We start from the raw sequence: 12,509 nt of genomic DNA on the forward strand, positions 1-12,509 counted from the left end.
TGATCGATAATGCACACTTCTTACACGACTGACCAGTCGACAGCGCTGCCTTCCTATTATGCGTGTGTAAACCGATGTTGGGCTGCTCAACATCTTTCACGGTTACATCACTTGCACCCGAACCCATGGTGCCGATTTGGTAATATGTTGTACATGGTCTCAAGATGTACGCTTCGACCCCTTATTCAGGGGCTCAAGCTATTACCAGCAAGATCAATCCTCATCCAGACTTGAACTCGAAACACCCGGAGGCGAACGGTTTAACTAATAAGTGCACCAGTCTTGAATCCATGCGTCGGTGGAAACAATGCCGGCATGTTGCATGTATTAGCTCTGAACATAGCGAGTGATTGCCTTGTAGCTGTCGAACTGAGCGTAGAATGTGATTATCGCTCACTTGAAAGGGTCAAGCCCTTTCGAGTCGTCCGGTTTTTACGCCAGACGACTCGGTTCACCATCTTTCGGGATACAAGTTGACTAAGTGGTACCACTACACTAATCAACTTTCGATTTGGTAATCCTCATCCAGCTTCCTTTCTGGAGGTCCCGAGGATTACCAATTGGGCTGTCATACTGAGCTCATATATTGGAGATCGATAATGCACACTTCTTACACGACTGACCAGTCGACAGCGCTGCCTTCCTATTATGCGTGTGTAAACCGATGTTGGGCTGCTCAACATCTTTCACGGTTACATCACTTGCACCAGAACCCACGGTGCCGATTTGGTAATATGTTGTACATTTACTCAAGATGTACGCTTCGGCCCCTTATTCAGGGGCTCAAGCTATTACCAGCAAGAACAATCCTCATCCAGACTTGAACTCGAAACACCCGCAGGCGAACGGTTTAACTAATAAGTGCACCAGTCTTGAATCCATGCGTCGGTGGAAACAATGCCGGCGTGTTGCATGTATTAGCTCTGAACTTAGCGAGTGATTGCCTTGCAGCTGTCATACTGAGCGTAGAGCGTGATTATCGCTCACTTGAACCATGTTGAATGGCTCTTTGGTGTAGGGTAAGGCACCAATTTGTTGGGGCGTAACGGTCACCACCAACTTAAGACTTGCTTATAGGTATTTCAACGTTTTCAACTCTTAAATCGACCGTGTTTCATTATCATCTCTTCTTCTTATTAAATGCATCGAGTTCGTTCCATTGGGTAGTTCGCGTGGCGAACGGTTTGATGCAGCCCCCCGGGGGGGACCACGGCACTTTACACCGGGCATGGTGTATGCGCAACCTACAGATCACCAATATATTTGTGATCGATAATGCACACTTCTTACACGACTGACCAGTCGACAGCGCTGCCTTCCTATTATGCGTGTGTAAACCGATGTTGGGCTGCTCAACATCTTTCACGGTTACATCACTTGCACCCGAACCCATGGTGCCGATTTGGTAATATGTTGTACATGGTCTCAAGATGTACGCTTCGACCCCTTATTCAGGGGCTCAAGCTATTACCAGCAAGATCAATCCTCATCCAGACTTGAACTCGAAACACCCGGAGGCGAACGGTTTAACTAATAAGTGCACCAGTCTTGAATCCATGCGTCGGTGGAAACAATGCCGGCATGTTGCATGTATTAGCTCTGAACATAGCGAGTGATTGCCTTGTAGCTGTCGAACTGAGCGTAGAATGTGATTATCGCTCACTTGAAAGGGTCAAGCCCTTTCGAGTCGTCCGGTTTTTACGCCAGACGACTCGGTTCACCATCTTTCGGGATACAAGTTGACTAAGTGGTACCACTACACTAATCAACTTTCGATTTGGTAATCCTCATCCAGCTTCCTTTCTGGAGGTCCCGAGGATTACCAATTGGGCTGTCATACTGAGCTCATATATTGGAGATCGATAATGCACACTTCTTACACGACTGACCAGTCGACAGCGCTGCCTTCCTATTATGCGTGTGTAAACCGATGTTGGGCTGCTCAACATCTTTCACGGTTACATCACTTGCACCAGAACCCACGGTGCCGATTTGGTAATATGTTGTACATTTACTCAAGATGTACGCTTCGGCCCCTTATTCAGGGGCTCAAGCTATTACCAGCAAGAACAATCCTCATCCAGACTTGAACTCGAAACACCCGCAGGCGAACGGTTTAACTAATAAGTGCACCAGTCTTGAATCCATGCGTCGGTGGAAACAATGCCGGCGTGTTGCATGTATTAGCTCTGAACTTAGCGAGTGATTGCCTTGCAGCTGTCATACTGAGCGTAGAGCGTGATTATCGCTCACTTGAACCATGTTGAATGGCTCTTTGGTGTAGGGTAAGGCACCAATTTGTTGGGGCGTAACGGTCACCACCAACTTAAGACTTGCTTATAGGCATTTCAACGTTTTCAACTCTTAAATCGACCGTGTTTCATTATCATCTCTTCTTCTTATTAAATGCATCGAGTTCGTTCCATTGGGTAGTTCGCGTGGCGAACGGTTTGATGCAGCCCCCCGGGGGGGACCACGGCACTTTACACCGGGCATGGTGTATGCGCAACCTACAGATCACCAATATATTTGTGATCGATAATGCACACTTCTTACACGACTGACCAGTCGACAGCGCTGCCTTCCTATTATGCGTGTGTAAACCGATGTTGGGCTGCTCAACATCTTTCACGGTTACATCACTTGCACCCGAACCCATGGTGCCGATTTGGTAATATGTTGTACATGGTCTCAAGATGTACGCTTCGACCCCTTATTCAGGGGCTCAAGCTATTACCAGCAAGATCAATCCTCATCCAGACTTGAACTCGAAACACCCGGAGGCGAACGGTTTAACTAATAAGTGCACCAGTCTTGAATCCATGCGTCGGTGGAAACAATGCCGGCATGTTGCATGTATTAGCTCTGAACATAGCGAGTGATTGCCTTGTAGCTGTCGAACTGAGCGTAGAATGTGATTATCGCTCACTTGAAAGGGTCAAGCCCTTTCGAGTCGTCCGGTTTTTACGCCAGACGACTCGGTTCACCATCTTTCGGGAAGGGACCGTCTCGGTCGCAAGCTGCTCCGGTCCCCAAACAACCTGCGACAAATGATAGGAAATGCCGACATCAATACGTGTTCAGTTTGGTTTATCGCTCATAGGTCTTTTTGACCATCGATCCCTGATTATAACTCTCAATTAAACAGTCAGGAGAGTAAGGCATGCCCATCGATATCTCATCGACAGGCGATACCGCAAGAACGGCCAACGACACATCAGGTGATCGATTATTGCTACGACTTTTGCTTAATCGTTTCCACTCCTTAGAGAAAGAAACCCCCGGGGACCGTCTCGGTCGCAAGCTGCTCCGGTCCCTAAACAACCTGCGACAAATGATAGGAAATGCCGACATCAATATGTGTTCAGTTTGGTTTATCGCTCATTGGTCTGTTTGACCATCGATCCCTGATTAAACTCTCAGTAATCCAGTCGGGAGAGTAAGGCATGCCCATCGATATCTCATCGACAGGCGATACCGCTTGAACGGCCAACGACACATCAGAGGATCGTATCTTGCTACAACTTTTGCTTAATCGTTTCTTCTCCTTGGAGAAAGAAACCCCCGGGGACCGTCTCGGTCGCAAGCTGCTCCGGTCCCTAAACAACCTGCGACAAATGATAGGAAATGCCGACATCAATATGTGTTCAGTTTGGTTTATCGCTCATTGGTCTGTTTGACCATCGATCCCTGATTAAACTCTCAGTAATCCAGTCGGGAGAGTAAGGCATGCCCATCGATATCTCATCGACAGGCGATACCGCTTGAACGGCCAACGACACATCAGAGGATCGTATCTTGCTACAACTTTTGCTTAATCGTTTCTTCTCCTTGGAGAAAGAAACCCCCGGGGACCGTCTCGGTCGCAAGCTGCTCCGGTCCCTAAACAACCTGCGACAAATGATAGGAAATGCCGACATCAATATGTGTTCAGTTTGGTTTATCGCTCATTGGTCTGTTTGACCATCGATCCCTGATTAAACTCTCAGTAATCCAGTCGGGAGAGTAAGGCATGCCCATCGATATCTCATCGACAGGCGATACCGCATGAACGGCCAACGACACATCAGAGGATCGTATCTTGCTACAACTCTTGCTTAATAGTTTCCACTCCTTGGAGAAAGAAACCCCCGGGGACCGTCTCGGCCGCAAGTTGCTCCGGTCCCTAAACAACCTGCGGCATCAAATGATAGGAAAAGCCGACATCAATACGTGTTCAGTTTGGTTTATCGCTCATAGGTCTGTTTGACCATCGATCCTAGAATTCAACTTTCGAGTAAGGCATGCCCGTCGATATCTCATCGATAGGCGATACCGGTAGAACGGCCAACGACACACATCTAGGATCGCATTTACTCTTCCTTGGATGGATAACCAATACCCTAGGACCGTTTCATCGCGAGCTGCTCCGGTCCTCAAACAACTCGCGAACCACCGATAGGATGATATTAGGAATGGCCGACTTTCATCCTTTAACTCTCAGTTCTGCTTACCAAAACATAGGTACTTGGACCTTAAAGACCACTATATGTTCCCCGATCGGGGGCAATCGGAACGTCTATCCATCATCAACATCGTTTCACTCATTCCGAACCACCAAATTGGACAGACAGTACCATATTCACCAACCGATTGCTTCAACTTCGCAAACTGTATGGTAAGTTCTACTAATTTCACATCTTACCATCGACTAATAGTGCATAAATCCACTTGGAAATCACTTTTCCTTGGTCCTCGGACCTTCTACGACAACGTCCAACAAATATCCGAAGTCGTTTCCCAACTTAGACCAAGCATTTCGTATCTTTACTTCTAATCGATTTTTTCTCTCATAATTGACGATCAAAATCTAAAAACCACATTTTGAGCCAGAAGCAGTCGTCCGATCGTCCTGGGGGTAGTCTCAATCGATTTAGAAGGGCCCAATTCATAAAGATACGTACTCAGTCAAATTCATGCTTCTGGCTCACCTACCCCCTATATAGAAAACGAAAGCGTACAGGCGTGGAAAACGTGCCATTTTTCTCCATCACGGACTTTTTTTTTCTCGTTGCACCGACTCTAGTAAAAAAGTGAAATTTTTTACTAGTTACCAACTTTTGCAAATTATCATCGGATATCACTTTTCATGGTCTATAGTAAGTTCTTATCACGTTTTAGTAGTTTTTGAAAAAAAAATTTTTTTGAACTTTTCAAAATTTTTCAAAACAAAGTTTTTGTAGGCGGTTTTGTGTATGGAGGGTTACTAGTCTCGGGGTCACTGTTTGACCAAAAAACCACTATATATCATTCGAAAGGTAATTTCAAGGGCTACAAAAAATTGTTCTACGGCACCCCCCTCCGACGTCTAGTATTCGAGTTATTGGCCAAAAACCGCAACTATAGCGGTTTTTCGTACAGGGTACCCGACTCTAGTAAAATGATGCGATTTTTACTAGTCTAGGAACTTTTTGGTCAAAAAATCAAGTATATGTCATTCGATAGATAATTTCAAGGGCTACCAAAAATTGTTCCACGACACCCCCCTGCGACGTCTAGTATTCGAGTTATTAGCCAAAAACCGCAACTTAAGCGGTTTTTCGTCCAGGGTACCCGACTCTAGTAAAATGATGCGATTTTTACTAGTCTAGGGAACTTTTTGGCCAAAAATCAAGTATATGTCATTCGATAGATAATTTCAAGGGCTACCAAAAATTGTTCCACGACACCCCCCTGCGACGTCTAGTATTCGAGTTATTAGCCAAAAACCGCAATTATAGCGGTTTTTCGTCCAGGGTACCCGACTCTAGTAAAATGATGCGATTTTTACTAGTCTAGGGAACTTTTTGGCCAAAAATCAAGTATATGTCATTCGATAGATAATTTCAAGGGCTACCAAAAATTGTTCCACGACACCCCCCTCCGACGTCTAGTATTCGAGTTATTAGCCAAAAACCGCAACTATAGCGATTTTTCGTCCAGGGTACCCGACTCTAGTAAAATGATGCGATTTTTACTAGTCTAGGGAACTTTTTGGCCAAAAATCAAGTATATGTCATTCGATAGATAATTTCAAGGGCTACCAAAAATTGTTCCACGACACCCCCCTGCGACGTCTAGTATTCGAGTTATGGGCCAAAAACCATTCATACTTGAGCATTTTGCTCATTTTGCCTGTACGGGTACCGGGGACTAGTAAAATCAGGCCAATTTTACTAGAGTAGGGGTCCTTTTTGGTCAAAAAAACAACTTTTGCTCGTTCGATAGGGAATCGATAGGGCAACAAAAAATCGTTCTACGACCCCCCCTTCCGATGTCTAGTATTCGAGTTATGGGCCAAAAACAGTTTATAGCTAATTTTTCACTCGATTTTTCACCAAGTATCGCACATTACTCCGGTTCTATACATTGGATCGTCAATCTTTAAGATTTTATGGGTAGTTCCAACTGTTTGCTACATTTCATCCATACATCACCAACCGATTCAATGTCTGTGCTAGAAGTTATTAGAGGAATAAAAAAATTTACCCTTGGCTTTGGACCGTACAATTTTACCCATTTTTGGCCCATATTTGCCCCATAGCTCCGCCGGTATCCAAGATATGGCCACACTTTCTTCTGGCCATGGGTAGATGGCACTTGTGGCTAGATTTCTTCCATGCACTACTAATCGCTACCATGTCTCTGGCCGGAGCTATTCACGAAAGCGCCTCGCGCACTTGGTCGGATTTTTGGTCCAACTTGCACCATTTTTGGCCCATATTTGCCCCATAGCTCCGCCGGTATCCAAGATATGGCCACACTTTCTTCTGGCCATGGGTAGATGGCACTTGTGGCTAGATTTCTTCCATGCACCACTAATCGCTACCATGTCTGTGGCCGGAGCTATTCACGAAAGCGCCTCGCGCACTTGGTCGGATTTTTGGTCCAACTTGCACCATTTTTGGCCCATATTTGCCCCATAGCTCCGCCGGTATCCAAGATATGGCCACACTTTCTTCTGGCCATGGGTAGATGGCACTTGTGGCTAGATTTCTTCCATGCACCACTAATCGCTACCATGTCTGTGGCCGGAGCTATTCACGAAAGCGCATCGCGCACTTGGTCGGATTTTTGGTCCACCTGGCACCATTTTTGGCCCGTATTTGCCCCATAGCTCCGCCGGTATCCAAGATATGGCCACACTTTCTTCTGGCCATGGGTAGATGGCACTTGTGGCTAGATTTCTTCCATGCACCACTAATCGCTACCATGTCTGTGGCCGGAGCTATTCGACGAACAACCATCGCATTCACCTTCTCGTTGCACTTCTTCGGGAATTTGGTGCAACCAAGTTTTCACTATAACTTGGTCATTTTCCGTCCATCGGACATGCGGTTTTGGGTGTCGATACTTGACACCGCGCGCTACAATATGTTCCTCCACGACCATGTGGTCCGATGCTTCCAACAGGAGCTATTCGAGGAGTACCGATTTTTCACCATTAAAAATGCTCAATTTTGCACCAACTTTTGCCTATAACTCAGGCTGTATCGATCGGATCTTCAATCTTGAAAAAGTTTTGGATAGGTGGCACCAAATGCTACATTTCGTTCTTCCACGTCAACTTTGTCCGATGTCTAGCAAAAAAGTTATTCGCGAACCAAGTCCAGAACCCATGCAATGGCTGCCCTCATTGCATACATCACGGCGGTTAACTCTCGTTACTCTATACCGTGGACTTGGTACTTTTTCAGGCATTCGTTGCTACTTCTCGGTTCATGATATTCGTTTACGGTCTTCACTAGGGCATTTGGTGCTCCTTATCGGTTCATGATATTCGTTTACGGTCTTCACTAGGGCATTTGGTGCTCCTTATCGGTTCATGATATTCGTTTACGGTCTTCACTAGGGCATTTGGTGCTCCTTATCGGTTCATGATATTCGTTTACGGTCTTCACTAGGGCATTTGGTAATGGGCTTCCCATCTTTCTACTGATCGATCCATACTCACTTGCGTGCACCTAGCCTAGGAAGGTTTCCTATGGCTTCCCATCTTTCTACTGATCGATCCATACTCACTTGCGTGCACCTAGCCTAGGAAGGTTTCCTATGGCTTCCCATCTTTCTACTGATCGATCCATACTCACTTGCGTGCACCTAGCCTAGGAAGGTTTCCTATGGCTTCCCATCTTTCTACTGATCGATCCATACTCACTTGCGTGCACCTAGCCTAGGAAGGTTTCCTTGGGCTTCCCATCTTTCTACTGATCGATCCATACTCACTTGCGTGCACCTAGCCTAGGAAGGTTTCCTTGGGCTTCCCACTTTCTACTGATCGATCCATACTCACTTGCGTGCACCTAGCCTAGGAAGGTTTCCTTGGGCTTCCCATCTTTCTACTGATCGATCCATACTCACTTGCGTGCACCTAGCCTAGGAAGGTTTCCTATGGCTTCCCATCTTTCTACTGATCGATCCATACTCACTTGCGTGCACCTAGCCTAGGAAGGTTTCCTATGGCTTCCCATCTTTCTACTGATCGATCCATACTCACTTGCGTGCACCTAGCCTAGGAAGGTTTCCTATGGCTTCCCATCTTTCTACTGATCGATCCATACTCACTTGCGTGCACCTAGCCTAGGAAGGTTTCCTATGGCTTCCCATCTTTCTACTGATCGATCCATACTCACTTGCGTGCACCTAGCCTAGGAAGGTTTCCTATGGCTTCCCATCTTTCTACTGATCGATCCATACTCACTTGCGTGCACCTAGCCTAGGAAGGTTTCCTATGGCTTCCCATCTTTCTACTGATCGATCCATACTCACTTGCGTGCACCTAGCCTAGGAAGGTTTCCTATGGCTTCCCATCTTTCTACTGATCGATCCATACTCACTTGCGTGCACCTAGCCTAGGAAGGTTTCCTTGGGCTTCCCATCTTTCTACTGATCGATCCATACTCACTTGCGTGCACCTAGCCTAGGAAGGTTTCCTATGGCTTCCCATCTTTCTACTGATCGATCCATACTCACTTGCGTGCACCTAGCCTAGGAAGGTTTCCTATGGCTTCCCATCTTTCTACTGATCGATCCATACTCACTTGCGTGCACCTAGCCTAGGAAGGTTTCCTATGGCTTCCCATCTTTCTACTGATCGATCCATACTCACTTGCGTGCACCTAGCCTAGGAAGGTTTCCTATGGCTTCCCATCTTTCTACTGATCGATCCATACTCACTTGCGTGCACCTAGCCTAGGAAGGTTTCCTATGGCTTCCCATCTTTCTACTGATCGATCCATACTCACTTGCGTGCACCTAGCCTAGGAAGGTTTCCTATGGCTTCCCATCTTTCTACTGATCGATCCATACTCACTTGCGTGCACCTAGCCTAGGAAGGTTTCCTATGGCTTCCCATCTTTCTACTGATCGATCCATACTCACTTGCGTGCACCTAGCCTAGGAAGGTTTCCTTGGGCTTCCCATCTTTCTACTGATCGATCCATACTCACTTGCGTGCACCTAGCCTAGGAAGGTTTCCTATGGCTTCCCATCTTTCTACTGATCGATCCATACTCACTTGCGTGCACCTAGCCTAGGAAGGTTTCCTATGGCTTCCCATCTTTCTACTGATCGATCCATACTCACTTGCGTGCACCTAGCCTAGGAAGGTTTCCTATGGCTTCCCATCTTTCTACTGATCGATCCATACTCACTTGCGTGCACCTAGCCTAGGAAGGTTTCCTATGGCTTCCCATCTTTCTACTGATCGATCCATACTCACTTGCGTGCACCTAGCCTAGGAAGGTTTCCTATGGCTTCCCATCTTTCTACTGATCGATCCATACTCACTTGCGTGCACCTAGCCTAGGAAGGTTTCCTTGGGCTTCCCATCTTTCTACTGATCGATCCATACTCACTTGCGTGCACCTAGCCTAGGAAGGTTTCCTATGGCTTCCCATCTTTCTACTGATCGATCCATACTCACTTGCGTGCACCTAGCCTAGGAAGGTTTCCTATGGCTTCCCATCTTTCTACTGATCGATCCATACTCACTTGCGTGCACCTAGCCTAGGAAGGTTTCCTATGGCTTCCCATCTTTCTACTGATCGATCCATACTCACTTGCGTGCACCTAGCCTAGGAAGGTTTCCTATGGCTTCCCATCTTTCTACTGATCGATCCATACTCACTTGCGTGCACCTAGCCTAGGAAGGTTTCCTATGGCTTCCCATCTTTCTACTGATCGATCCATACTCACTTGCGTGCACCTAGCCTAGGAAGGTTTCCTATGGCTTCCCATCTTTCTACTGATCGATCCATACTCACTTGCGTGCACCTAGCCTAGGAAGGTTTCCTTGGGCTTCCCATCTTTCTACTGATCGATCCATACTCACTTGCGTGCACCTAGCCTAGGAAGGTTTCCTATGGCTTCCCATCTTTCTACTGATCGATCCATACTCACTTGCGTGCACCTAGCCTAGGAAGGTTTCCTATGGCTTCCCATCTTTCTACTGATCGATCCATACTCACTTGCGTGCACCTAGCCTAGGAAGGTTTCCTATGGCTTCCCATCTTTCTACTGATCGATCCATACTCACTTGCGTGCACCTAGCCTAGGAAGGTTTCCTTGGGCTTCCCATCTTTCTACTGATCGATCCATACTCACTTGCGTGCACCTAGCCTAGGAAGGTTTCCTTGGGCTTCCCATCTTTCTACTGATCGATCCATACTCACTTGCGTGCACCTAGCCTAGGAAGGTTTCCTTGGGCTTCCCATCTTTCTACTGATCGATCCATACTCACTTGCGTGCACCTAGCCTAGGAAGGTTTCCCTTTGGTACCGACTTCCATCTACGCACTCGATATAACCTAGGTACTTGGTACCGATGATGGTTAACACTCAAGCATTTCTTGCATCCTGCGTGCAAGGTACCAATTTTCACTTCTTAGGTACGTTTATGGGCCCGCATTAATCCAATATCGCTCCGATGGCCTTTCGCATTATTTCATCCGATAGCCCTTGCCAAAAGCTACCAAAAGTTCCTCCACGGCCATGTGCTCCGACGCTTAGTTTAGGAAATATTCGAAAAAATTCGAAATAGGAAGCATTTTCTTATTGGAAAATCACCTTAAATCGATGGCCATTTTTTGGGAAAAAACTTTAACATCTTCCCGACTTTGCGGGAATTGCGAATTTTAGGCACCCAGAGAAAATCTTTTACTTTAAGGGGGCGGCCGCGAAGTTGCCCAAAGTCTCGGACACAAAAATTCTCAAGTTCCCCACTCTAGTAAATCGACCTATGAGTATCTCCTGGCCCGCGAGCTCTGCGAGCGGGCCAGCTTCGGCGATTTTTGCCTTTTCGCCTAGGCGGTTCTTCTACGAAATTGGTCCACAGCTTTTGCTCAGAAAGCTAGCATTTGTTGCAACAGTTAGGTGCTTGGTACCACATTTTGGTATCCATTTGGGCATTTGTTGCAACTACTCGGTACTTTGGCCATACATTTCGCTCTACTCGGGCCTCTTTGGTGCTACTTGTCGGTACTTTTGGCCAACTTAGGCCAATTGGGTGCAACTTGTGGGTACTCTGTGGGTACTTTAGGGCATATTGTGTCTTTCGGGTGAACCTTCGCAATACTTCATGGGTACTGATGGCCAACTTAGGAACATTCAGTGCAACCTTTGGGCCTAAGGAAATTTGTCCAACTCTTTGGACTTAGAAAATTTTCTGGACTTAGAAAATTTTCTGGACTTGTAAAAATTTTCAAATGTTCAATTTGGCCCACATTTCGCTCTACTCGGGCCTCTATGGTGCTACTTGGCGGTACTTTTGGCCAACTTAGGCCAATTGGGTGCTCTTTGTGGGTACTCTATCGGTACTTTTGGCCAACTTAGGCCAATGGGGTGCTATATGTGGGTGCTCTATCGGTACTTTTGGCCATGTTAGGCCCATTCGGTGCTATTTGTGGGTACTCTATCGGTACTTTTGGCCATGTTAGGCCCATTCGGTGCTATTTGTGGGTACTCTATCAGTACTTTTGGCCAACTTAGGCCAACTCAGTGCTACTTGTGGGTACTCTATCGGTACTTTTGGCCAACTTAGGCCAACGCGGTGCTATTTGTGGGTACTCTATCGGTACTTTTGGCCAACTTAGGCCCATTCGGTGCTATTTGTGGGTACTCTATCGGTACTTTTGGCCAACATAGGCCAATTGGGTGCTACTTGTGGGTGCTCTATCGGTACTTTTGGCCAACTTAGGCCAACTGGGTGCTATTTGTGGGTACTCTATCGGTACTTTTGGCCAACATAGGCCAATTGGGTGCTACTTTTGGGTGCTCTATCGGTACTTTTGGCCAACTTAGGCCAACTGGGTGCTATTTGTGGGTACTCTATCGGTACTTTTGGCCAACTTAGGCCAACTCAGTGCTTCTTGTGGGTACTCTATCGGTACTTTTGGCCAACTTAGGCCCATTCGGTGCTATTTGTGGGTACTCTATCGGTACTTTTGGCCAACTTAGGCCAACTCAGTGCTACTTGTGGGTACTCTATCGGTA

This window comes from Anopheles funestus (assembly GCF_943734845.2).
Source record: "Anopheles funestus chromosome X unlocalized genomic scaffold, idAnoFuneDA-416_04 X_unloc_173, whole genome shotgun sequence".
Taxonomy (NCBI): domain Eukaryota; kingdom Metazoa; phylum Arthropoda; class Insecta; order Diptera; family Culicidae; genus Anopheles; species Anopheles funestus.